The sequence below is a fragment of the Lissotriton helveticus genome, chromosome 5_1 (genome assembly GCF_964261635.1).
Source record: "Lissotriton helveticus chromosome 5_1, aLisHel1.1, whole genome shotgun sequence".
Taxonomy (NCBI): domain Eukaryota; kingdom Metazoa; phylum Chordata; class Amphibia; order Caudata; family Salamandridae; genus Lissotriton; species Lissotriton helveticus.
In genome coordinates this window covers 1,648,943,275-1,648,966,232 of record NC_136065.1, presented here as the reverse complement: position 1 = coordinate 1,648,966,232, position 22,958 = coordinate 1,648,943,275, and the positions used below count along the sequence as shown (strand labels likewise).

The 22,958-nt window shown below is 44.7% G+C and overlaps 16 non-coding genes across 16 annotated transcripts; all 16 read right to left on the bottom strand.

The window, feature by feature from the left end:
* Nucleotides 1-1,149: 1,149 nt before the first annotated feature.
* Nucleotides 1,150-1,231, bottom strand: TRNAS-GCU (transfer RNA serine (anticodon GCU)). The gene has a single exon. It is a non-coding gene; the product is annotated as a tRNA-Ser (tRNA).
* Nucleotides 1,232-2,762: 1,531 nt separating this feature from the next.
* Nucleotides 2,763-2,834, bottom strand: TRNAT-UGU (transfer RNA threonine (anticodon UGU)). The gene has a single exon. It is a non-coding gene; the product is annotated as a tRNA-Thr (tRNA).
* A 1,156-nt stretch (nt 2,835-3,990) lies between these two features.
* Nucleotides 3,991-4,072, bottom strand: TRNAS-GCU (transfer RNA serine (anticodon GCU)). Its single transcript has one exon. It is a non-coding gene; the product is annotated as a tRNA-Ser (tRNA).
* A 1,530-nt stretch (nt 4,073-5,602) lies between these two features.
* Nucleotides 5,603-5,674, bottom strand: TRNAT-UGU (transfer RNA threonine (anticodon UGU)). Its single transcript has one exon. It is a non-coding gene; the product is annotated as a tRNA-Thr (tRNA).
* A 1,156-nt stretch (nt 5,675-6,830) lies between these two features.
* TRNAS-GCU (transfer RNA serine (anticodon GCU)) lies at nt 6,831-6,912 on the bottom strand. Its single transcript has one exon. It is a non-coding gene; the product is annotated as a tRNA-Ser (tRNA).
* A 1,531-nt stretch (nt 6,913-8,443) lies between these two features.
* On the bottom strand, nt 8,444-8,515 carry TRNAT-UGU (transfer RNA threonine (anticodon UGU)). The gene has a single exon. It is a non-coding gene; the product is annotated as a tRNA-Thr (tRNA).
* A 1,156-nt stretch (nt 8,516-9,671) lies between these two features.
* Nucleotides 9,672-9,753, bottom strand: TRNAS-GCU (transfer RNA serine (anticodon GCU)). The gene has a single exon. It is a non-coding gene; the product is annotated as a tRNA-Ser (tRNA).
* A 1,542-nt stretch (nt 9,754-11,295) lies between these two features.
* Nucleotides 11,296-11,367, bottom strand: TRNAT-UGU (transfer RNA threonine (anticodon UGU)). Its single transcript has one exon. It is a non-coding gene; the product is annotated as a tRNA-Thr (tRNA).
* A 1,156-nt stretch (nt 11,368-12,523) lies between these two features.
* On the bottom strand, nt 12,524-12,605 carry TRNAS-GCU (transfer RNA serine (anticodon GCU)). The gene has a single exon. It is a non-coding gene; the product is annotated as a tRNA-Ser (tRNA).
* Nucleotides 12,606-14,161: 1,556 nt separating this feature from the next.
* Nucleotides 14,162-14,233, bottom strand: TRNAT-UGU (transfer RNA threonine (anticodon UGU)). Its single transcript has one exon. It is a non-coding gene; the product is annotated as a tRNA-Thr (tRNA).
* Nucleotides 14,234-15,389: 1,156 nt separating this feature from the next.
* TRNAS-GCU (transfer RNA serine (anticodon GCU)) lies at nt 15,390-15,471 on the bottom strand. The gene has a single exon. It is a non-coding gene; the product is annotated as a tRNA-Ser (tRNA).
* Nucleotides 15,472-17,027: 1,556 nt separating this feature from the next.
* Nucleotides 17,028-17,099, bottom strand: TRNAT-UGU (transfer RNA threonine (anticodon UGU)). Its single transcript has one exon. It is a non-coding gene; the product is annotated as a tRNA-Thr (tRNA).
* Nucleotides 17,100-18,255: 1,156 nt separating this feature from the next.
* On the bottom strand, nt 18,256-18,337 carry TRNAS-GCU (transfer RNA serine (anticodon GCU)). The gene has a single exon. It is a non-coding gene; the product is annotated as a tRNA-Ser (tRNA).
* A 1,542-nt stretch (nt 18,338-19,879) lies between these two features.
* TRNAT-UGU (transfer RNA threonine (anticodon UGU)) lies at nt 19,880-19,951 on the bottom strand. Its single transcript has one exon. It is a non-coding gene; the product is annotated as a tRNA-Thr (tRNA).
* A 1,156-nt stretch (nt 19,952-21,107) lies between these two features.
* On the bottom strand, nt 21,108-21,189 carry TRNAS-GCU (transfer RNA serine (anticodon GCU)). Its single transcript has one exon. It is a non-coding gene; the product is annotated as a tRNA-Ser (tRNA).
* Nucleotides 21,190-22,720: 1,531 nt separating this feature from the next.
* Nucleotides 22,721-22,792, bottom strand: TRNAT-UGU (transfer RNA threonine (anticodon UGU)). Its single transcript has one exon. It is a non-coding gene; the product is annotated as a tRNA-Thr (tRNA).
* Between the last annotated feature and the right edge of the window lie 166 nt (nt 22,793-22,958).

Below are 22,958 nucleotides of genomic sequence, written 5' to 3'. Positions count from 1 at the left end.
CTGCAGTATGTAAATCGCTTCATGTATTCTTACTGCGGTATGAAGATATCTATGATTTTGAGACTCTGTATGGAAATGCAGTTGCATTTGAATGTCTACATGCGTGCACAAATTGAAGAGCATGCTTAAGACACTTTTCTTGGAAGTAGGAAAAACTCCATTTTGATTTGAGAACATAAGAGTATTCACATTTATGACCATACTGATAGCTCTAGTTAGTATGTCCACAATCAGTGACAGATAGAGAACTCACTTATTAGATGTGATCTGTCTCTGTGGGGCAGACATATGTCAACAGTCATACACTTGAGATGGCTGAAACTTTAGGAGTAAGAGCTGCTTTCTTATCAGTCTATCTATCCAAACTGGTTAGAAGTAACCCTGGGCGTCCGAATCGGCTACGCCCACGGAGTAGGCGTAGTGTTGCCTTCTACGCATTTTGCGTAGACAGCGTAGCCGGCAACACTACGCCCACTCCGTGAGCGTAGCCGATTCGGCCGCCACCCGCCTCCCTCCCGCCCTCCCCTACATACATTATTTAAGCAACTAACCTTAATAAAACAATTTTTAAAGCACTTACCATGTCCGGGGCTCTTCCGGGGCTCCCTCTTGGAATAGCGTCCCTTCCTGGATACCAATGCGCATGCGCGGCCTCCCGCGCATGCGCATTTCTCGGGAGAAATGCGCATGCGCGGCCGCCCGCGCATGCGCATTGGTATCCAGGACGACGCTATTCCAAGAGGGAGCCCCGGACGAGCCCCGGACACGGTAAGTGCTTTAAAATTGTTTTATTAAGGGTAGTTGCTTAAATAATGTATGTAGGGGAGAGCGGGAGGGAGGTGCGTAGTGGGGCTACGCGGAGTGCGGGAGTGGGCGTAGCTTCTCGCCCACTCCGCGTAGCTCCGCGGAGCCCCACTACGCCCACTGCGACCAGGGTTAGTTAGAAGGCCAGGAGTGAGGGAAAGGCAATCCTCTGGACACTTCATGAAAGATCTAATTTCAATTAAGCACAAAACCCCTTAATTTGACATAATCGCCAAAATGGAATAGTCAGTTGGGCCCTTCTAGTGGATTATGGCTGTGTCTTGAAAGAGAGTGTAATTGTACTACGAGACATGCCCACCTTCAAAAGAGTGTCTGATGGCGTTCCGACGAAGGTGGGATTCGAACCCACGCGTGCAGAGCACAATGGATTAGCAGTCCATCGCCTTAACCACTCGGCCACCTCGTCTGCCTTAGGTGACTATGTTTCATTTTTTAGGAAATTCTTACGATGTGCTAATTACAAATAATCATAAGTTTCTCCTAGACTGTGTCAGAACTGGCAAATATATGTGGTGTTCAATAGACAGAGCACATGATATAGCAGAATTATCAAATCTGTTCCATTAGGACTGTAGTTTTTAATAGTCATGATAACATGCTAGCATGTGAGTCGATCTTGCACAGTGAATAAGGGAGCAGTGGCAGTATCTCCTTGGTCAGCTCTAGATGGCTCAACTGGGGAGATATGAGAACAGTGAGCTCCAGTGGCGCTATCGGTTAGCGCGCGGTACTTATACAGCAGTACTTGCATTGAGGCATGCCGAGGTTGTGAGTTCGAGCCTCACCTGGCGCAGCTTACTGGTTTTTCATAAACCATTTCACTAAAAGTAAAGATTAAACTCAGGGTAAAGACGGCCCTTGCTAGAGAGTTTTTACTTCTTTTCAGGATCTGCGTGTCCGACTCTTCCAGGTGCAAATATCACAATCCTATTCGATGCTCCTTATAAACATTCCATGATGTGCCGTCTTGCATAGCATGCAAACACCACATCAGTGCATTTAAAAATACATTTGTAGAATAATAAATATGATGAAAACATTGTTGTCACGGGATAACCATATACTGAGGAGCTGCAAACAGTGCTGTATCAGCTACTAACAATAACATGTAAATGAAAGACATATCAAAAGAAGAGCGTCATCATATTAATGTTTCTAGTCAACATAAGAGTTGCACCATAGCAGCTTATGGTGCTTTCTGCTCAGATTGTGCCTCCAATCCCACATTGATTTTTTTTATTCTTTGCAGTTTAAAAAAACAATTCATGCTCAAAGTTACCTTTTTAAAACCATTCAACCTAATATATTTATTTCTCTAACTTGTGAATGTGGTCCATGTTCTCTTTTCCTCATCCCCATCACGATACTCCTTTTCCCGAAATCAGGTTCACTTCTTTATCCAGCCCACCCATCCAAGGTCACCAAATCTATGAAGCGATTCTGCTTTTTCTCACATTCTCTCTATGTACAAGATACCTTGTATCATTTGAATGGACAGCAGGAGAGTCGGATATTTATGGTTAGTGGGGGTGGGGTTTTGAAGATTAACCTCATTTGACTAAGAGCCGGGGCATCTGGGAGGAAAAGTATTTTAAGGGGGATGAAGTTCACATCTCCTTGGTGAAATTTCTAGATCCTTATTTCATCCTTTCTGTGGATGCAGACTCAGTCGGAACAGAGGTCATAGTCCTCGCTCTGACTTTCAAAGGAACTTCAAATATGCATGGCTTATTTGGCTTTGCCCGGCAGGGTGAGAATGGCGTTTGTCAGGCGTTCGGAAGGAGTGAGGCGATAGTTTATGGTTCAATGGTTTTCATGAAGTCTTCTTGATACGATGAAAGCAGGAAAGGGAAGCTTGTCAATAAGCAAACTTAAGACAAGGTGTGACTCCTAGAAAGAATGACTTGGAAACAACATACAGAAACTCACATATAAAAAGGCCCTGATGAGGCTTGAACTCATGACCCCTGGTTTACAAGACCCGTGCTCTGCCACTGAGCTACAAGGCCAGCCAGCCTGCAGTATGTAAATCGCTTCATGTATTCTTACTGCGGTATGAAGATATCTATGATTTTGAGACTCTGTATGGAAATGCAGTTGCATTTGAATGTCTACATGCGTGCACAAATTGAAGAGCATGCTTAAGACACTTTTCTTGGAAGTAGGAAAAACTCCATTTTGATTTGAGAACATAAGAGTATTCACATTTATGACCATACTGATAGCTCTAGTTAGTATGTCCACAATCAGTGACAGATAGAGAACTCACTTATTAGATGTGATCTGTCTCTGTGGGGCAGACATATGTCAACAGTCATACACTTGAGATGGCTGAAACTTTAGGAGTAAGAGCTGCTTTCTTATCAGTCTATCTATCCAAACTGGTTAGAAGTAACCCTGGGCGTCCGAATCGGCTACGCCCACGGAGTAGGCGTAGTGTTGCCTTCTACGCATTTTGCGTAGACAGCGTAGCCGGCAACACTACGCCCACTCCGTGAGCGTAGCCGATTCGGCCGCCACCCGCCTCCCTCCCGCCCTCCCCTACATACATTATTTAAGCAACTAACCTTAATAAAACAATTTTTAAAGCACTTACCATGTCCGGGGCTCTTCCGGGGCTCCCTCTTGGAATAGCGTCCCTTCCTGGATACCAATGCGCATGCGCGGCCTCCCGCGCATGCGCATTTCTCGGGAGAAATGCGCATGCGCGGCCGCCCGCGCATGCGCATTGGTATCCAGGACGACGCTATTCCAAGAGGAAGCCCCGGACGAGCCCCGGACACGGTAAGTGCTTTAAAATTGTTTTATTAAGGGTAGTTGCTTAAATAATGTATGTAGGGGAGAGCGGGAGGGAGGTGCGTAGTGGGGCTACGCGGAGTGCGGGAGTGGGCGTAGCTTCTCGCCCACTCCGCGTAGCTCCGCGGAGCCCCACTACGCCCACTGCGACCAGGGTTAGTTAGAAGGCCAGGAGTGAGGGAAAGGCAATCCTCTGGACACTTCATGAAAGATCTAATTTCAATTAAGCACAAAACCCCTTAATTTGACATAATCGCCAAAATGGAATAGTCAGTTGGGCCCTTCTAGTGGATTATGGCTGTGTCTTGAAAGAGAGTGTAATTGTACTACGAGACATGCCCACCTTCAAAAGAGTGTCTGATGGCGTTCCAACGAAGGTGGGATTCGAACCCACACGTGCAGAGCACAATGGATTAGCAGTCCATCGCCTTAACCACTCGGCCACCTCGTCTGCCTTAGGTGACTATGTTTCATTTTTTAGGAAATTCTTACGATGTGCTAATTACAAATAATCATAAGTTTCTCCTAGACTGTGTCAGAACTGGCAAATATATGTGGTGTTCAATAGACAGAGCACATGATATAGCAGAATTATCAAATCTGTTCCATTAGGACTGTAGTTTTTAATAGTCATGATAACATGCTAGCATGTGAGTCGATCTTGCACAGTGAATGAGGGAGCAGTGCCAGTATCTCCTTGGTCAGCTCTAGATGGCTCAACTGGGGAGATATGAGAACAGTGAGCTCCAGTGGCGCTATCGGTTAGCGCGCGGTACTTATACAGCAGTACTTGCATTGAGGCATGCCGAGGTTGTGAGTTCGAGCCTCACCTGGCGCAGCTTACTGGTTTTTCATAAACCATTTCACTAAAAGTAAAGATTAAGACGGCCCTTGCTAGAGAGTTTTTACTTCTTTTCAGGATCTGCGTGTCCGACTCTTCCAGGTGCAAATATCACAATCCTATTCGATGCTCCTTATAAACATTCCATGATGTGCCGTCTTGCATAGCATGCAAACACCACATCAGTGCATTTAAAAATACATTTGTAGAATAATAAATATGATGAAAACATTGTTGTCACGGGATAACCATATACTGAGGAGCTGCAAACAGTGCTGTATCAGCTACTAACAATAACATGTAAATGAAAGACATATCAAAAGAAGAGCGTCATCATATTAATGTTTCTAGTCAACATAAGAGTTGCACCATAGCAGCTTATGGTGCTTTCTGCTCAGATTGTGCCTCCAATCCCACATTGATTTTTTTTATTCTTTGCAGTTTAAAAAAACAATTCATGCTCAAAGTTACCTTTTTAAAACCATTCAACCTAATATATTTATTTCTCTAACTTGTGAATGTGGTCCATGTTCTCTTTTCCTCATCCCCATCACGATACTCCTTTTCCCGAAATCAGGTTCACTTCTTTATCCAGCCCACCCATCCAAGGTCACCAAATCTATGAAGCGATTCTGCTTTTTCTCACATTCTCTCTATGTACAAGATACCTTGTATCATTTGAATGGACAGCAGGAGAGTCGGATATTTATGGTTAGTGGGGGTGGGGTTTTGAAGATTAACCTCATTTGACTAAGAGCCGGGGCATCTGGGAGGAAAAGTATTTTAAGGGGGATGAAGTTCACATCTCCTTGGTGAAATTTCTAGATCCTTATTTCATCCTTTCTGTGGATGCAGACTCAGTCGGAACAGAGGTCATAGTCCTCGCTCTGACTTTCAAAGGAACTTCAAATATGCATGGCTTATTTGGCTTTGCCCGGCGGGGTGAGAATGGCGTTTGTCAGGCGTTCGTCAGGCGATCGGAAGGGGTGAGGCGATAGTTTATGGTTCAATGGTTTTCATGAAGTCTTCTTGATACGATGAAAGCAGGAAAGGGAAGCTTGTCAATAAGCAAACTTAAGACAAGGTGTGACTCCTAGAAAGAATGACTTGGAAACAACATACAGAAACTCACATATAAAAAGGCCCTGATGAGGCTTGAACTCATGACCCCTGGTTTACAAGACCCGTGCTCTGCCACTGAGCTACAAGGCCAGCCTGCCTGCAGTATGTAAATCGCTTCATGTATTCTTACTGCGGTATGAAGATATCTATGATTTTGAGACTCTGTATGGAAATGCAGTTGCATTTGAATGTCTACATGCGTGCACAAATTGAAGAGCATGCTTAAGACACTTTTCTTGGAAGTAGGAAAAACTCCATTTTGATTTGAGAACATAAGAGTATTCACATTTATGACCATACTGATAGCTCTAGTTAGTATGTCCACAATCAGTGACAGATAGAGAACTCACTTATTAGATGTGATCTGTCTCTGTGGGGCAGACATATGTCAACAGTCATACACTTGAGATGGCTGAAACTTTAGGAGTAAGAGCTGCTTTCTTATCAGTCTATCTATCCAAACTGGTTAGAAGTAACCCTGGGCGTCCGAATCGGCTACGCCCACGGAGTAGGCGTAGTGTTGCCTTCTACGCATTTTGCGTAGACAGCGTAGCCGGCAACACTACGCCCACTCCGTGAGCGTAGCCGATTCGGCCGCCACCCGCCTCCCTCCCGCCCTCCCCTACATACATTATTTAAGCAACTAACCTTAATAAAACAATTTTTAAAGCACTTACCATGTCCGGGGCTCTTCCGGGGCTCCCTCTTGGAATAGCGTCCCTTCCTGGATACCAATGCGCATGCGCGGCCTCCCGCGCATGCGCATTTCTCGGGAGAAATGCGCATGCGCGGCCGCCCGCGCATGCGCATTGGTATCCAGGACGACGCTATTCCAAGAGGGAGCCCCGGACGAGCCCCGGACACGGTAAGTGCTTTAAAATTGTTTTATTAAGGGTAGTTGCTTAAATAATGTATGTAGGGGAGAGCGGGAGGGAGGTGCGTAGTGGGGCTACGCGGAGTGCGGGAGTGGGCGTAGCTTCTCGCCCACTCCGCGTAGCTCCGCGGAGCCCCACTACGCCCACTGCGACCAGGGTTAGTTAGAAGGCCAGGAGTGAGGGAAAGGCAATCCTCTGGACACTTCATGAAAGATCTAATTTCAATTAAGCACAAAACCCCTTAATTTGACATAATCGCCAAAATGGAATAGTCAGTTGGGCCCTTCTAGTGGATTATGGCTGTGTCTTGAAAGAGAGTGTAATTGTACTACGAGACATGCCCACCTTCAAAAGAGTGTCTGATGGCGTTCCGACGAAGGTGGGATTCGAACCCACGCGTGCAGAGCACAATGGATTAGCAGTCCATCGCCTTAACCACTCGGCCACCTCGTCTGCCTTAGGTGACTATGTTTCATTTTTTAGGAAATTCTTACGATGTGCTAATTACAAATAATCATAAGTTTCTCCTAGACTGTGTCAGAACTGGCAAATATATGTGGTGTTCAATAGACAGAGCACATGATATAGCAGAATTATCAAATCTGTTCCATTAGGACTGTAGTTTTTAATAGTCATGATAACATGCTAGCATGTGAGTCGATCTTGCACAGTGAATAAGGGAGCAGTGCCAGTATCTCCTTGGTCAGCTCTAGATGGCTCAACTGGGGAGATATGAGAACAGTGAGCTCCAGTGGCGCTATCGGTTAGCGCGCGGTACTCATACAGCAGTACTTGCATTGAGGCATGCCGAGGTTGTGAGTTCGAGCCTCACCTGGCGCAGCTTACTGGTTTTTCATAAACCATTTCACTAAAAGTAAAGATTAAACTCAGGGTAAAGACGGCCCTTGCTAGAGAGTTTTTACTTCTTTTCAGGATCTGCGTGTCCGACTCTTCCAGGTGCAAATATCACAATCCTATTCGATGCTCCTTATAAACATTCCATGATGTGCCGTCTTGCATAGCATGCAAACACCACATCAGTGCATTTAAAAATACATTTGTAGAATAATAAATATGATGAAAACATTGTTGTCACGGGATAACCATATACTGAGGAGCTGCAAACAGTGCTGTATCAGCTACTAACAATAACATGTAAATGAAAGACATATCAAAAGAAGAGCGTCATCATATTAATGTTTCTAGTCAACATAAGAGTTGCACCATAGCAGCTTATGGTGCTTTCTGCTCAGATTGTGCCTCCAATCCCACATTGATTTTTTTTATTCTTTGCAGTTTAAAAAAACAATTCATGCTCAAAGTTACCTTTTTAAAACCATTCAACCTAATATATTTATTTCTCTAACTTGTGAATGTGGTCCATGTTCTCTTTTCCTCATCCCCATCACGATACTCCTTTTCCCGAAATCAGGTTCACTTCTTTATCCAGCCCACCCATCCAAGGTCACCAAATCTATGAAGCGATTCTGCTTTTTCTCACATTCTCTCTATGTACAAGATACCTTGTATCATTTGAATGGACAGCAGGAGAGTCGGATATTTATGGTTAGTGGGGGTGGGGTTTTGAAGATTAACCTCATTTGACTAAGAGCCGGGGCATCTGGGAGGAAAAGTATTTTAAGGGGGATGAAGTTCACATCTCCTTGGTGAAATTTCTAGATCCTTATTTCATCCTTTCTGTGGATGCAGACTCAGTCGGAACAGAGGTCATAGTCCTCGCTCTGACTTTCAAAGGAACTTCAAATATGCATGGCTTATTTGGCTTTGCCCGGCAGGGTGAGAATGGCGTTTGTCAGGCGTTCGGAAGGAGTGAGGCGATAGTTTATGGTTCAATGGTTTTCATGAAGTCTTCTTGATACGATGAAAGCAGGAAAGGGAAGCTTGTCAATAAGCAAACTTAAGACAAGGTGTGACTCCTAGAAAGAATGACTTGGAAACAACATACAGAAACTCACATATAAAAAGGCCCTGATGAGGCTTGAACTCATGACCCCTGGTTTACAAGACCCGTGCTCTGCCACTGAGCTACAAGGCCAGCCTGCCTGCAGTATGTAAATCGCTTCATGTATTCTTACTGCGGTATGAAGATATCTATGATTTTGAGACTCTGTATGGAAATGCAGTTGCATTTGAATGTCTACATGCGTGCACAAATTGAAGAGCATGCTTAAGACACTTTTCTTGGAAGTAGGAAAAACTCCATTTTGATTTGAGAACATAAGAGTATTCACATTTATGACCATACTGATAGCTCTAGTTAGTATGTCCACAATCAGTGACAGATAGAGAACTCACTTATTAGATGTGATCTGTCTCTGTGGGGCAGACATATGTCAACAGTCATACACTTGAGATGGCTGAAACTTTAGGAGTAAGAGCTGCTTTCTTATCAGTCTATCTATCCAAACTGGTTAGAAGTAACCCTGGGCGTCCGAATCGGCTACGCCCACGGAGTAGGCGTAGTGTTGCCTTCTACGCATTTTGCGTAGACAGCGTAGCCGGCAACACTACGCCCACTCCGTGAGCGTAGCCGATTCGGCCGCCACCCGCCTCCCTCCCGCCCTCCCCTACATACATTATTTAAGCAACTAACCTTAATAAAACAATTTTTAAAGCACTTACCATGTCCGGGGCTCTTCCGGGGCTCCCTCTTGGAATAGCGTCCCTTCCTGGATACCAATGCGCATGCGCGGCCTCCCGCGCATGCGCATTTCTCGGGAGAAATGCGCATGCGCGGCCGCCCGCGCATGCGCATTGGTATCCAGGACGACGCTATTCCAAGAGGGAGCCCCGGACGAGCCCCGGACACGGTAAGTGCTTTAAAATTGTTTTATTAAGGGTAGTTGCTTAAATAATGTATGTAGGGGAGAGCGGGAGGGAGGTGCGTAGTGGGGCTACGCGGAGTGCGGGAGTGGGCGTAGCTTCTCGCCCACTCCGCGTAGCTCCGCGGAGCCCCACTACGCCCACTGCGACCAGGGTTAGTTAGAAGGCCAGGAGTGAGGGAAAGGCAATCCTCTGGACACTTCATGAAAGATCTAATTTCAATTAAGCACAAAAAACCTTAATTTGACATAATCGCCAAAATGGAATAGTCAGTTGGGCCCTTCTAGTGGATTATGGCTGTGTCTTGAAAGAGAGTATAATTGTACTACGAGACATGCCCACCTTCAAAAGAGTGTCTGATGGCGTTCCAACGAAGGTGGGATTCGAACCCACACGTGCAGAGCACAATGGATTAGCAGTCCATCGCCTTAACCACTCGGCCACCTCGTCTGCCTTAGGTGACTATGTTTCATTTTTTAGGAAATTCTTACGATGTGCTAATTACAAATAATCATAAGTTTCTCCTAGACTGTGTCAGAACTGGCAAATATATGTGGTGTTCAATAGACAGAGCACATGATATAGCAGAATTATCAAATCTGTTCCATTAGGACTGTAGTTTTTAATAGTCATGATAACATGCTAGCATGTGAGTCGATCTTGCACAGTGAATGAGGGAGCAGTGCCAGTATCTCCTTGGTCAGCTCTAGATGGCTCAACTGGGGAGATATGAGAACAGTGAGCTCCAGTGGCGCTATCGGTTAGCGCGCGGTACTTATACAGCAGTACTTGCATTGAGGCATGCCGAGGTTGTGAGTTCGAGCCTCACCTGGCGCAGCTTACTGGTTTTTCATAAACCATTTCACTAAAAGTAAAGATTAAACTCAGGGTAAAGACGGCCCTTGCTAGAGAGTTTTTACTTCTTTTCAGGATCTGCGTGTCCGACTCTTCCAGGTGCAAATATCACAATCCTATTCGATGCTCCTTATAAACATTCCATGATGTGCCGTCTTGCATAGCATGCAAACACCACATCAGTGCATTTAAAAATACATTTGTAGAATAATAAATATGATGAAAACATTGTTGTCACGGGATAACCATATACTGAGGAGCTGCAAACAGTGCTGTATCAGCTACTAACAATAACATGTAAATGAAAGACATATCAAAAGAAGAGCGTCATCATATTAATGTTTCTAGTCAACATAAGAGTTGCACCATAGCAGCTTATGGTGCTTTCTGCTCAGATTGTGCCTCCAATCCCACATTGATTTTTTTTATTCTTTGCAGTTTAAAAAAACAATTCATGCTCAAAGTTACCTTTTTAAAACCATTCAACCTAATATATTTATTTCTCTAACTTGTGAATGTGGTCCATGTTCTCTTTTCCTCATCCCCATCACGATACTCCTTTTCCCGAAATCAGGTTCACTTCTTTATCCAGCCCACCCATCCAAGGTCACCAAATCTATGAAGCGATTCTGCTTTTTCTCACATTCTCTCTATGTACAAGATACCTTGTATCATTTGAATGGACAGCAGGAGAGTCGGATATTTATGGTTAGTGGGGGTGGGGTTTTGAAGATTAACCTCATTTGACTAAGAGCCGGGGCATCTGGGAGGAAAAGTATTTTAAGGGGGATGAAGTTCACATCTCCTTGGTGAAATTTCTAGATCCTTATTTCATCCTTTCTGTGGATGCAGACTCAGTCGGAACAGAGGTCATAGTCCTCGCTCTGACTTTCAAAGGAACTTCAAATATGCATGGCTTATTTGGCTTTGCCCGGCGGGGTGAGAATGGCGTTTGTCAGGCGTTCGTCAGGCGATCGGAAGGGGTGAGGCGATAGTTTATGGTTCAATGGTTTTCATGAAGTCTTCTTGATACGATGAAAGCAGGAAAGGGAAGCTTGTCAATAAGCAAACTTAAGACAAGGTGTGACTCCTAGAAAGAATGACTTGGAAACAACATACAGAAACTCACATATAAAAAGGCCCTGATGAGGCTTGAACTCATGACCCCTGGTTTACAAGACCCGTGCTCTGCCACTGAGCTACAAGGCCAGCCTGCCTGCAGTATGTAAATCGCTTCATGTATTCTTACTGCGGTATGAAGATATCTATGATTTTGAGACTCTGTATGGAAATGCAGTTGCATTTGAATGTCTACATGCGTGCACAAATTGAAGAGCATGCTTAAGACACTTTTCTTGGAAGTAGGAAAAACTCCATTTTGATTTGAGAACATAAGAGTATTCACATTTATGACCATACTGATAGCTCTAGTTAGTATGTCCACAATCAGTGACAGATAGAGAACTCACTTATTAGATGTGATCTGTCTCTGTGGGGCAGACATATGTCAACAGTCATACACTTGAGATGGCTGAAACTTTAGGAGTAAGAGCTGCTTTCTTATCAGTCTATCTATCCAAACTGGTTAGAAGTAACCCTGGGCGTCCGAATCGGCTACGCCCACGGAGTAGGCGTAGTGTTGCCTTCTACGCATTTTGCGTAGACAGCGTAGCCGGCAACACTACGCCCACTCCGTGAGCGTAGCCGATTCGGCCGCCACCCGCCTCCCTCCCGCCCTCCCCTACATACATTATTTAAGCAACTAACCTTAATAAAACAATTTTTAAAGCACTTACCATGTCCGGGGCTCTTCCGGGGCTCCCTCTTGGAATAGCGTCCCTTCCTGGATACCAATGCGCATGCGCGGCCTCCCGCGCATGCGCATTTCTCGGGAGAAATGCGCATGCGCGGCCGCCCGCGCATGCGCATTGGTATCCAGGACGACGCTATTCCAAGAGGGAGCCCCGGACGAGCCCCGGACACGGTAAGTGCTTTAAAATTGTTTTATTAAGGGTAGTTGCTTAAATAATGTATGTAGGGGAGAGCGGGAGGGAGGTGCGTAGTGGGGCTACGCGGAGTGCGGGAGTGGGCGTAGCTTCTCGCCCACTCCGCGTAGCTCCGCGGAGCCCCACTACGCCCACTGCGACCAGGGTTAGTTAGAAGGCCAGGAGTGAGGGAAAGGCAATCCTCTGGACACTTCATGAAAGATCTAATTTCAATTAAGCACAAAACCCCTTAATTTGACATAATCGCCAAAATGGAATAGTCAGTTGGGCCCTTCTAGTGGATTATGGCTGTGTCTTGAAAGAGAGTGTAATTGTACTACGAGACATGCCCACCTTCAAAAGAGTGTCTGATGGCGTTCCGACGAAGGTGGGATTCGAACCCACGCGTGCAGAGCACAATGGATTAGCAGTCCATCGCCTTAACCACTCGGCCACCTCGTCTGCCTTAGGTGACTATGTTTCATTTTTTAGGAAATTCTTACGATGTGCTAATTACAAATAATCATAAGTTTCTCCTAGACTGTGTCAGAACTGGCAAATATATGTGGTGTTCAATAGACAGAGCACATGATATAGCAGAATTATCAAATCTGTTCCATTAGGACTGTAGTTTTTAATAGTCATGATAACATGCTAGCATGTGAGTCGATCTTGCACAGTGAATAAGGGAGCAGTGCCAGTATCTCCTTGGTCAGCTCTAGATGGCTCAACTGGGGAGATATGAGAACAGTGAGCTCCAGTGGCGCTATCGGTTAGCGCGCGGTACTTATACAGCAGTACTTGCATTGAGGCATGCCGAGGTTGTGAGTTCGAGCCTCACCTGGCGCAGCTTACTGGTTTTTCATAAACCATTTCACTAAAAGTAAAGATTAAACTCAGGGTAAAGACGGCCCTTGCTAGGGAGTTTTTACTTCTTTTCAGGATCTGCGTGTCCGACTCTTCCAGGTGCAAATATCACAATCCTATTCGATGCTCCTTATAAACATTCCATGATGTGCCGTCTTGCATAGCATGCAAACACCACATCAGTGCATTTAAAAATACATTTGTAGAATAATAAATATGATGAAAACATTGTTGTCACGGGATAACCATATACTGAGGAGCTGCAAACAGTGCTGTATCAGCTACTAACAATAACATGTAAATGAAAGACATATCAAAAGAAGAGCGTCATCATATTAATGTTTCTAGTCAACATAAGAGTTGCACCATAGCAGCTTATGGTGCTTTCTGCTCAGATTGTGCCTCCAATCCCACATTGATTTTTTTTATTCTTTGCAGTTTAAAAAAACAATTCATGCTCAAAGTTACCTTTTTAAAACCATTCAACCTAATATATTTATTTCTCTAACTTGTGAATGTGGTCCATGTTCTCTTTTCCTCATCCCCATCACGATACTCCTTTTCCCGAAATCAGGTTCACTTCTTTATCCAGCCCACCCATCCAAGGTCACCAAATCTATGAAGCGATTCTGCTTTTTCTCACATTCTCTCTATGTACAAGATACCTTGTATCATTTGAATGGACAGCAGGAGAGTCGGATATTTATGGTTAGTGGGGGTGGGGTTTTGAAGATTAACCTCATTTGACTAAGAGCCGGGGCATCTGGGAGGAAAAGTATTTTAAGGGGGATGAAGTTCACATCTCCTTGGTGAAATTTCTAGATCCTTATTTCATCCTTTCTGTGGATGCAGACTCAGTCGGAACAGAGGTCATAGTCCTCGCTCTGACTTTCAAAGGAACTTCAAATATGCATGGCTTATTTGGCTTTGCCCGGCAGGGCTTGCCCGGCGGGGTGAGAATGGCGTTTGTCAGGCGTTCGTCAGGCGATCGGAAGGGGTGAGGCGATAGTTTATGGTTCAATGGTTTTCATGAAGTCTTCTTGATACGATGAAAGCAGGAAAGGGAAGCTTGTCAATAAGCAAACTTAAGACAAGGTGTGACTCCTAGAAAGAATGACTTGGAAACAACATACAGAAACTCACATATAAAAAGGCCCTGATGAGGCTTGAACTCATGACCCCTGGTTTACAAGACCCGTGCTCTGCCACTGAGCTACAAGGCCAGCCTGCCTGCAGTATGTAAATCGCTTCATGTATTCTTACTGCGGTATGAAGATATCTATGATTTTGAGACTCTGTATGGAAATGCAGTTGCATTTGAATGTCTACATGCGTGCACAAATTGAAGAGCATGCTTAAGACACTTTTCTTGGAAGTAGGAAAAACTCCATTTTGATTTGAGAACATAAGAGTATTCACATTTATGACCATACTGATAGCTCTAGTTAGTATGTCCACAATCAGTGACAGATAGAGAACTCACTTATTAGATGTGATCTGTCTCTGTGGGGCAGACATATGTCAACAGTCATACACTTGAGATGGCTGAAACTTTAGGAGTAAGAGCTGCTTTCTTATCAGTCTATCTATCCAAACTGGTTAGAAGTAACCCTGGGCGTCCGAATCGGCTACGCCCACGGAGTAGGCGTAGTGTTGCCTTCTACGCATTTTGCGTAGACAGCGTAGCCGGCAACACTACGCCCACTCCGTGAGCGTAGCCGATTCGGCCGCCACCCGCCTCCCTCCCGCCCTCCCCTACATACATTATTTAAGCAACTAACCTTAATAAAACAATTTTTAAAGCACTTACCATGTCCGGGGCTCTTCCGGGGCTCCCTCTTGGAATAGCGTCCCTTCCTGGATACCAATGCGCATGCGCGGCCTCCCGCGCATGCGCATTTCTCGGGAGAAATGCGCATGCGCGGCCGCCCGCGCATGCGCATTGGTATCCAGGACGACGCTATTCCAAGAGGGAGCCCCGGACGAGCCCCGGACACGGTAAGTGCTTTAAAATTGTTTTATTAAGGGTAGTTGCTTAAATAATGTATGTAGGGGAGAGCGGGAGGGAGGTGCGTAGTGGGGCTACGCGGAGTGCGGGAGTGGGCGTAGCTTCTCGCCCACTCCGCGTAGCTCCGCGGAGCCCCACTACGCCCACTACGACCAGGGTTAGTTAGAAGGCCAGGAGTGAGGGAAAGGCAATCCTCTGGACACTTCATGAAAGATCTAATTTCAATTAAGCACAAAACCCCTTAATTTGACATAATTGCCAAAATGGAATAGTCAGTTGGGCCCTTCTAGTGGATTATGGCTGTGTCTTGAAAGAGAGTGTAATTGTACTACGAGACATGCCCACCTTCAAAAGAGTGTCTGATGGCGTTCCGACGAAGGTGGGATTCGAACCCACGCGTGCAGAGCACAATGGATTAGCAGTCCATCGCCTTAACCACTCGGCCACCTCGTCTGCCTTAGGTGACTATGTTTCATTTTTTAGGAAATTCTTACGATGTGCTAATTACAAATAATCATAAGTTTCTCCTAGACTGTGTCAGAACTGGCAAATATATGTGGTGTTCAATAGACAGAGCACATGATATAGCAGAATTATCAAATCTGTTCCATTAGGACTGTAGTTTTTAATAGTCATGATAACATGCTAGCATGTGAGTCGATCTTGCACAGTGAATAAGGGAGCAGTGCCAGTATCTCCTTGGTCAGCTCTAGATGGCTCAACTGGGGAGATATGAGAACAGTGAGCTCCAGTGGCACTATCGGTTAGCGCACGGTACTTATACAGCAGTACTTGCATTGAGGCATGCCGAGGTTGTGAGTTCGAGCCTCACCTGGCGCAGCTTACTGGTTTTTCATAAACCATTTCACTAAAAGTATAGATTAAACTCAGGGTAAAGACGGCCCTTGCTAGAGAGTTTTTACTTCTTTTCAGGATCTGCGTGTCCGACTCTTCCAGGTGCAAATATCACAATCCTATTCGATGCTCCTTATAAACATTCCATGATGTGCCGTCTTGCATAGCATGCAAACACCACATCAGTGCATTTAAAAATACATTTGTAGAATAATAAATATGATGAAAACATTGTTGTCACGGGATAACCATATACTGAGGAGCTGCAAACAGTGCTGTATCAGCTACTAACAATAACATGTAAATGAAAGACATATCAAAAGAAGAGCGTCATCATATTAATGTTTCTAGTCAACATAAGAGTTGCACCATAGCAGCTTATGGTGCTTTCTGCTCAGATTGTGCCTCCAATCCCACATTGATTTTTTTTATTCTTTGCAGTTTAAAAAAACAATTCATGCTCAAAGTTACCTTTTTAAAACCATTCAACCTAATATATTTATTTCTCTAACTTGTGAATGTGGTCCATGTTCTCTTTTCCTCATCCCCATCACGATACTCCTTTTCCCGAAATCAGGTTCACTTCTTTATCCAGCCCACCCATCCAAGGTCACCAAATCTATGAAGCGATTCTGCTTTTTCTCACATTCTCTCTATGTACAAGATACCTTGTATCATTTGAATGGACAGCAGGAGAGTCGGATATTTATGGTTAGTGGGGGTGGGGTTTTGAAGATTAACCTCATTTGACTAAGAGCCGGGGCATCTGGGAGGAAAAGTATTTTAAGGGGGATGAAGTTCACATCTCCTTGGTGAAATTTCTAGATCCTTATTTCATCCTTTCTGTGGATGCAGACTCAGTCGGAACAGAGGTCATAGTCCTCGCTCTGACTTTCAAAGGAACTTCAAATATGCATGGCTTATTTGGCTTTGCCCGGCAGGGCTTGCCCGGGGGGGTGAGAATGGCGTTTGTCAGGCGTTCGTCAGGCGATCGGAAGGGGTGAGGCGATAGTTTATGGTTCAATGGTTTTCATGAAGTCTTCTTGATACGATGAAAGCAGGAAAGGGAAGCTTGTCAATAAGCAAACTTAAGACAAGGTGTGACTCCTAGAAAGAATGACTTGGAAACAACATACAGAAACTCACATATAAAAAGGCCCTGATGAGGCTTGAACTCATGACCCCTGGTTTACAAGACCCGTGCTCTGCCACTGAGCTACAAGGCCAGCCTGCCTGCAGTATGTAAATCGCTTCATGTATTCTTACTGCGGTATGAAGATATCTATGATTTTGAGACTCTGTATGGAAATGCAGTTGCATTTGAATGTCTACATGCGTGCACAAATTGAAGAGCATGCTTAAGACACTTTTCTTGGAAGTAGGAAAAACTCCATTTTGATTTGAGAACATAAGAGTATTCACATTTATGACCATACTGATAGCTCTAGTTAGTATGTCCACAATCAGTGACAGATAGAGAACTCACTTATTAGAATTGATCTGTCTCTGTGGGGCAGACATATGTCAACAGTCATAGACTTGAGATGGCTGAAACTTTAGGAGTAAGAGCTGCTTTCTTATCAGTCTATCTATCCAAACTGGTTAGAAGTAACCCTGGGCGTCCGAATCGGCTACGCCCACGGAGTAGGCGTAGTGTTGCCTTCTACGCATTTTGCGTAGACAGCGTAGCCGGCAACACTACGCCCACTCCGTGTGCGTAGCCGATTCGGCCGCCACCCGCCTCCCTCCCGCCCTCCCCTACATACATTATTTAAGCAACTAACCTTAATAAAACAATTTTTAAAGCACTTACCATGTCCGGGGCTCTTCCGGGGCTCCCTCTTGGAATAGCGTCCCTTCCTGGATACCAATGCGCATGCGCGGCCTCCCGCGCATGCGCATTTCTCGGGAGAAATGCGCATGCGCGGCCGCCCGCGCATGCGCATTGGTATCCAGGACGACGCTATTCCAAGAGGGAGCCCCGGACGAGCCCCGGACACGGTAAGTGCTTTAAAATTGTTTTATTAAGGGTAGTTGCTTAAATAATGTATGTAGGGGAGAGCGGGAGGGAGGTGCGTAGTGGGGCTACGCGGAGTGCGGGAGTGGGCGTAGCTTCTCGCCCACTCCGCGTAGCTCCGCGGAGCCCCACTACGCCCACTACGACCAGGGTTAGTTAGAAGGCCAGGAGTGAGGGAAAGGCAATCCTCTGGACACTTCATGAAAGATCTAATTTCAATTAAGCACAAAACCCCTTAATTTGACATAATTGCCAAAATGGAATAGTCAGTTGGGCCCTTCTAGTGGATTATGGCTGTGTCTTGAAAGAGAGTGTAATTGTACTACGAGACATGCCCACCTTCAAAAGAGTGTCTGATGGCGTTCCGACGAAGGTGGGATTCGAACCCACGCGTGCAGAGCACAATGGATTAGCAGTCCATCGCCTTAACCACTCGGCCACCTCGTCTGCCTTAGGTTACTATGTTTCATTTTTTAGGAAATTCTTACGATGTGCTAATTACAAATAATCATAAGTTTCTCCTAGACTGTGTCAGAACTGGCAAATATATGTGGTGTTCAATAGACAGAGCACATGATATAGCAGAATTATCAAATCTGTTCCATTAGGACTGTAGTTTTTAATAGTCATGATAACATGCTAGCATGTGAGTCGATCTTGCACAGTGAATAAGGGAGCAGTGCCAGTATCTCCTTGGTCAGCTCTAGATGGCTCAACTGGGGAGATATGAGAACAGTGAGCTCCAGTGGTGCTATCGGTTAGCGCACGGTACTTATACAGCAGTACTTGCATTGAGGCATGCCGAGGTTGTGAGTTCGAGCCTCACCTGGCGCAGCTTACTGGTTTTTCATAAACCATTTCACTAAAAGTAAAGATTAAACTCAGGGTAAAGACGGCCCTTGCTAGAGAGTTTTTACTTCTTTTCAGGATCTGCGTGTCCGACTCTTCCAGGTGCAAATATCACAATCCTATTCGATGCTCCTTATAAACATTCCATGATGTGCCGTCTTGCATAGCATGCAAACACCACATCAGTGCATTTAAAAATACATTTGTAGAATAATAAATATGATGAAAACATTGTTGTCACGGGATAACCATATACTGAGGAGCTGCAAACAGTGCTGTATCAGCTACTAACAATAACATGTAAATGAAAGACATATCAAAAGAAGAGCGTCATCATATTAATGTTTCTAGTCAACATAAGAGTTGCACCATAGCAGCTTATGGTGCTTTCTGCTCAGATTGTGCCTCCAATCCCACATTGATTTTTTTTATTCTTTGCAGTTTAAAAAAACAATTCATGCTCAAAGTTACCTTTTTAAAACCATTCAACCTAATATATTTATTTCTCTAACTTGTGAATGTGGTCCATGTTCTCTTTTCCTCATCCCCATCACGATACTCCTTTTCCCGAAATCAGGTTCACTTCTTTATCCAGCCCACCCATCCAAGGTCACCAAATCTATGAAGCGATTCTGCTTTTTCTCACATTCTCTCTATGTACAAGATACCTTGTATCATTTGAATGGACAGCAGGAGAGTCGGATATTTATGGTTAGTGGGGGTGGGGTTTTGAAGATTAACCTCATTTGACTAAGAGCCGGGGCATCTGGGAGGAAAAGTATTTTAAGGGGGATGAAGTTCACATCTCCTTGGTGAAATTTCTAGATCCTTATTTCATCCTTTCTGTGGATGCAGACTCAGTCGGAACAGAGGTCATAGTCCTCGCTCTGACTTTCAAAGGAACTTCAAATATGCATGGCTTATTTGGCTTTGCCCGGCAGGGTGAGAATGGCGTTTGTCAGGCGTTCGTCAGGCGATCGGAAGGGGTGAGGCGATAGTTTATGGTTCAATGGTTTTCATGAAGTCTTCTTGATACGATGAAAGCAGGAAAGGGAAGCTTGTCAATAAGCAAACTTAAGACAAGGTGTGACTCCTAGAAAGAATGACTTGGAAACAACATACAGAAACTCACATATAAAAAGGCCCTGATGAGGCTTGAACTCATGACCCCTGGTTTACAAGACCCGTGCTCTGCCACTGAGCTACAAGGCCAGCCTGCCTGCAGTATGTAAATCGCTTCATGTATTCTTACTGCGGTATGAAGATATCTATGATTTTGAGACTCTGTATGGAAATGCAGTTGCATTTGAATGTCTACATGCGTGCACAAATTGAAGAGCATGCTTAAGACACTTTTCTTGGAAGTAGGAAAAACTCCATTTTGATTTGAGAACATAAGAGTATTCACATTTATGACCATACTGATAGCTCTAGTTAGTATGTTCACAATCAGTGACAGATAGAGAACTCACTTATTAGAAGTGATCTGTCTCTGTGGGGCAGACATATGTCAACAGTCATACACTTGAGATGGCTGAAACTTTAGGAGTAAGAGCTGCTTTCTTATCAGTCTATCTATCCAAACTGGTTAGAAGTAACCCTGGGCGTCCGAATCGGCTACGCCCACGGAGTAGGCGTAGTGTTGCCTTCTACGCATTTTGCGTAGACAGCGTAGCCGGCAACACTACGCCCACTCCGTGTGCGTAGCCGATTCGGCCGCCACCCGCCTCCCTCCCGCCCTCCCCTACATACATTATTTAAGCAACTAACCTTAATAAAACAATTTTTAAAGCACTTACCATGTCCGGGGCTCTTCCGGGGCTCCCTCTTGGAATAGCGTCCCTTCCTGGATACCAATGCGCATGCGCGGCCTCCCGCACATGCGCATTTCTCGGGAGAAATGCGCATGCACTGCCGCCCGCGCATGCGCATTGGTATCCAGGACGACGCTATTCCAAGAGGGAGCCCCGGACGAGCCCCGGACACGGTAAGTGCTTTAAAATTGTTTTATTAAGGGTAGTTGCTTAAATAATGTATGTAGGGGAGAGCGGGAGGGAGGTGCGTAGTGGGGCTACGCGGAGTGCGGGAGTGGGCGTAGCTTCTCGCCCACTCCGCGTAGCTCCGCGGAGCCCCACTACGCCCACTACGACCAGGGTTAGTTAGAAGGCCAGGAGTGAGGGAAAGGCAATCCTCTGGACACTTCATGAAAGATCTAATTTCAATTAAGCACAAAACCCCTTAATTTGACATAATTGCCAAAATGGAATAGTCAGTTGGGCCCTTCTAGTGGATTATGGCTGTGTCTTGAAAGAGAGTGTAATTGTACTACGAGACATGCCCACCTTCAAAAGAGTGTCTGATGGCGTTCCGACGAAGGTGGGATTCGAACCCACGCGTGCAGAGCACAATGGATTAGCAGTCCATCGCCTTAACCACTCGGCCACCTCATCTGCCTTAGGTGACTATGTTTCATTTTTTAGGAAATTCTTACGATGTGCTAATTACAAATAATCATAAGTTTCTCCTAGACTGTGTCAGAACTGGCAAATATATGTGGTGTTCAATAGACAGAGCACATGATATAGCAGAATTATCAAATCTGTTCCATTAGGACTGTAGTTTTTAATAGTCATGATAACATGCTAGCATGTGAGTCGATCTTGCACAGTGAATAAGGGAGCAGTGCCAGTATCTCCTTGGTCAGCTCTAGATGGCTCAACTGGGGAGATATGAGAACAGTGAGCTCCAGTGGCGCTATCGGTTAGCGTGCGGTACTTATACAGCAGTACTTGCATTGAGGCATGCCGAGGTTGTGAGTTCGAGCCTCACCTGGCGCAGCTTACTGGTTTTTCATAAACCATTTCACTAAAAGTAAAGATTAAACTCAGGGTAAAGACGGCCCTTGCTAGAGAGTTTTTACTTCTTTTCAGGATCTGCGTGTCCGACTCTTCCAGGTGCAAATATCACAATCCTATTCGATGCTCCTTATAAACATTCCATGATGTGCCGTCTTGCATAGCATGCAAACACCACATCAGTGCATTTAAAAATACATTTGTAGAATAATAAATATGATGAAAACATTGTTGTCACGGGATAACCATATACTGAGGAGCTGCAAACAGTGCTGTATCAGCTACTAACAATAACATGTAAATGAAAGACATATCAAAAGAAGAGCGTCATCATATTAATGTTTCTAGTCAACATAAGAGTTGCACCATAGCAGCTTATGGTGCTTTCTGCTCAGATTGTGCCTCCAATCCCACATTGATTTTTTTTATTCTTTGCAGTTTAAAAAAACAATTCATGCTCAAAGTTACCTTTTTAAAACCATTCAACCTAATATATTTATTTCTCTAACTTGTGAATGTGGTCCATGTTCTCTTTTCCTCATCCCCATCACGATACTCCTTTTCCCGAAATCAGGTTCACTTCTTTATCCAGCCCACCCATCCAAGGTCACCAAATCTATGAAGCGATTCTGCTTTTTCTCACATTCTCTCTATGTACAAGATACCTTGTATCATTTGAATGGACAGCAGGAGAGTCGGATATTTATGGTTAGTGGGGGTGGGGTTTTGAAGATTAACCTCATTTGACTAAGAGCCGGGGCATCTGGGAGGAAAAGTATTTTAAGGGGGATGAAGTTCACATCTCCTTGGTGAAATTTCTAGATCCTTATTTCATCCTTTCTGTGGATGCAGACTCAGTCGGAACAGAGGTCATAGTCCTCGCTCTGACTTTCAAAGGAACTTCAAATATGCATGGCTTATTTGGCTTTGCCCGGCGGGGTGAGAATGGCGTTTGTCAGGCGTTCGGAAGGGGTGAGGCGATAGTTTATGGGTCAATGGTTTTCATGAAGTCTTCTTGATACGATGAAAGCAGGAAAGGGAAGCTTGTCAATAAGCAAACTTAAGACAAGGTGTGACTCCTAGAAAGAATGACTTGGAAACAACATACAGAAACTCACATATAAAAAGGCCCTGATGAGGCTTGAACTCATGACCCCTGGTTTACAAGACCCGTGCTCTGCCACTGAGCTACAAGGCCAGCCTGCCTGCAGTATGTAAATCGCTTCATGTATTCTTACTGCAGTATGAAGATATCTATGATTTTGAGACTCTGTATGGAAATGCAGTTGCATTTGAATGTCTACATGCGTGCACAAATTGAAGAGCATGCTTAAGACACTTTTCTTGGAAGTAGGAAAAACTCC